Source organism: Henckelia pumila, chromosome 1 (assembly GCF_033568475.1).
Source record: "Henckelia pumila isolate YLH828 chromosome 1, ASM3356847v2, whole genome shotgun sequence".
Classification (NCBI taxonomy): Eukaryota; Viridiplantae; Streptophyta; class Magnoliopsida; order Lamiales; family Gesneriaceae; genus Henckelia; species Henckelia pumila.
In genome coordinates, this window is record NC_133120.1 from 22,583,658 (window position 1) to 22,587,207 (window position 3,550).

Here is a 3,550-nt window from a genome sequence, read left to right on the forward strand (position 1 = left end):
AAAACCGACAGATAATAAACGATCAGAACTCTGTAGAGAACAACATACTCGAATCTCAAACGATTCTAACAACATCCAAAAACTAGAATGTATCCGATCGTAGAAAAACTTACGATATAACGGAGCTCTCGCTGCAGTGATCGATAATCTGCCTTCAGAATTAATTTCTAACGGACGGATCGAGCTCGGACTGGATTTTGAAAGCTCAAAAGCTCCAAGAGGCGTCTTCAATGGAGGCTCACGGTTGGGAGGAGGAAGGAGGTGACTTGTGAAATAAATATCAAGTGTAGATAATATATAAAATCAACTATTTGCGTTTTAGTCCCTGAAATTTCCAAAATTTGCAAAAAGGACCCTGATCAAAATCAAACCGGCTCGAGAACTCTGTAATCTCTGATTAACTCAAATAAACTCATTTAAGATAAAAACGGGGCGTTACAATTCTCCCCCACTAAGAAGAGATTTCGTCCTCGAAATCAACGAGAACCACAACTCAAAGATAGAATAAAGAATCAAAAGACAGTAAGAAGAACTCACGTCATCCGAATAGCTCTGGAAAACGCTGTCTCATGTCAGACTCTGTCTCCCAAGTCGCTTCCTCAACGCCGTGATGGCTCCACTGCACTTTCACCAATGGAATCAACTTGGTTCTGAGTTGCTTTTCTTTCCGATCAAGGATCTGAATCGGTCGCTCAAAATAGCTCAGGGTCTCGTCTAACTCGGCTTCGTCAGGCTGAAGGATATGAGAAATATCTGGTTGGTACTTTCGCAGCATAGAGACGTGAAAAACGTCGTGAATACCAGATAAAGACGGAGGAAGTGCAAGTCTGTAGGCAAGATCGCCTATCTTCTCGAGAATCTCGTACGGACCGATGAATCTCGGAGATAACTTTCCTCTCTTACCGAATCTGACGGTGCCTCTGAACGGAGAAATCTTAAGGAATACACGGTCTCCCTGCTCAAAACTCAGAGGTCGACGTCTGACATTCGCATACTTTGCCTGTCTATCTTGAGCTGACTTCATTCTGGTCTGAATGATCTTAACCTGCTCTGCCATATCTCTAAGCATCTCTGGTCCCAAATCTGGTGACTCGGACAATTCATCCCAAAACAACGGAGATCGGCACTTTCTACCATACAAAGCCTCAAAAGGCGCCATACCGATACTCGCTTGGAAGCTGTTGTTGTAAGAAAACTCGACAAGAGGCAAAGAATCCTGCCAACTAGTGCCAAAGTCTAGCACTACCGCTCGCAGCATATCCTCCAACGTCTGGATGGTCCGTTCTGACTGTCCATCTGTCTGAGGATGATAAGCTGTACTCAGATGCAATCGAGTACCAAGTGCCCCCTGAAGACTGTGCCAGAAGTGAGAAGTGAATCTAGGATCTCTGTCTGAAACGATCGACTTCGGCACACCATGCAATCTCACAACATTGCTAACATACAACTCAGCCATCTGATCATGACGATATGTCATCCTGTAAGGAATAAAACACGCAGACTTCGTCAATCGGTCGATCACTACCCAAATAGCATCGCATCCTCGAACGGATCGTGGTAGCTTCGTGACAAAATCCATAGAAATGTGATCCCATTTCCATTCAGGAACAGATAGGCTGTGCAAAAGACCACCTGGTCGCTTCCGCTCTGCTTTCACTTGCTGACAATTCAAACACCGAGATACAAATCTCGCAACATCGTCCTTCATTCTCTTCCACCAGAACTGACTCTTCAGATCGTTGTACATTTTACGACCTCCAGGATGAACGCTAAACCGACTGCAATGAGCCTCTCGGAGAATACGCTGTCTCAACTCCGAAATATCAGGCACAACAATACGGTTATTCACAAACAAAACGTCATCTCTAACCTGGAATTCTGACTGATGCCCAGTTCTGACTTTCTCTATCGAAACCTGAATGCTCGGCTCAGACTTCTGTGCTTCTCTGATTGCAACAAACAACTCCGGCTCGGCTTGAATAGCAAACACTCTGATAGTCTCCCTATCTGTTTCAAACTCTAAACCAGAAGTGCAACAATCATCGACCAACTGAGAAACACCGATAGTTGAAAGAGATAACGAACAAAGCTTTCGGCTCAAGGCATCTGCAACTGCATTCGACTTCCCTGGATAATACTTGATCTCACAGTCGAAATCCTTCAACAGATCTAACCATCTTCTCTGTCTCATATTCAGCTCTGCCTGTGAAAACAAGTACTTAAGACTCTTATGATCAGAAAAGATCTCGAAAGACTCACCATAAAGATAGTGACGCCAGATCTTCAAAGCAAATACAATCGCTGCAAGTTCAAGATCATGAACAGGATAACGAGTCTCATGCGGTTTCAGCTGCCTTGATGCATACGCCACCACATGCTTATGCTGCATAAGAACACAACCCAAGCCTCGGTTAGAAGCATCACAATAGACTGTGAAACCTCCAGTACCCTTCGGAATAGAAATAATTGGAGCACTGGTCAGTCTCCTCTTCAGATCAACAAAGCTAGCCTCACAATCTGAAGTCCAGACAAAAGGCGCATTCTTCTGAGTCAGCTGGGTAATAGGCTTGGCAATAGACGAGAAACCCTCGATGAAACGACGATAATAACCAGCTAAACCCATGAAGCTTCGGATCTCAGGTACTGATGTCGGTCTAGGCCAATTCATAACCGCTTCGATTTTGCTGGGATCGACAGAAATCCCATCTTCAGAAATAATATGACCGAGAAAGACATCTCGATCTAACCAGAATTCGCATTTCGATAGCTTGGCAAACAACTGCTCAACTCGTAAAATCTGCAAGACGATTCTCAAGTGCTCTGCATGGTCAGTACGGTTCTTCGAGTAGATAAGAATATCATCGATGAAAATAATGACGAACTCATCTAAATAACGCTGAAAGATACGGTTCATCAAACCCATAAAAACAGCTGGAGCGTTAGTCAAACCGAACGGCATGACTATAAACTCAAAGTGGCCATACCTCGTTCTGAATGCGGTCTTAGGAACATCTTCCTCTCGCACTCTCAGCTGATGGTAGCCTGACCTCAGATCAATCTTAGAGTAGACAGAAGAACCCTGCAGTTGATCAAACAAGTCATCTATTCGGGGTAAAGGATACCTGTTCTTAACTGTAGCCTGATTCAATTGACGGTAGCCGATACAGAGCCGCATAGAACCATCCTTCTTCCGAACGAATAGAACAGGAGCACCCCAAGGCGATACACTAGGTCTGATGTATCCCTTGGCAATCAAATCCTCAAGCTGCTCCTTCAACTCTCTCAATTCAACAAGTGCCATACGATAAGGAGCTTTTGAAATAGGTTGAGTACCTGGAACTAAGTCAATGCTGAATTCAACCTCTCGAATGGGTGGCAATCCAGGAACATCTTCCGGAAACACATCAGCAAAATCTCTAACCACTGGTAAGTCAACCAAAGCTGGGCTAGATTTAAGTACATCAACCGCATAAACCAAAAATCCTTCTGCACCTCTCTGTAACAAACGAGTCATAGATAACACTGAAATCAAAGGAATTTTAGATCGAGA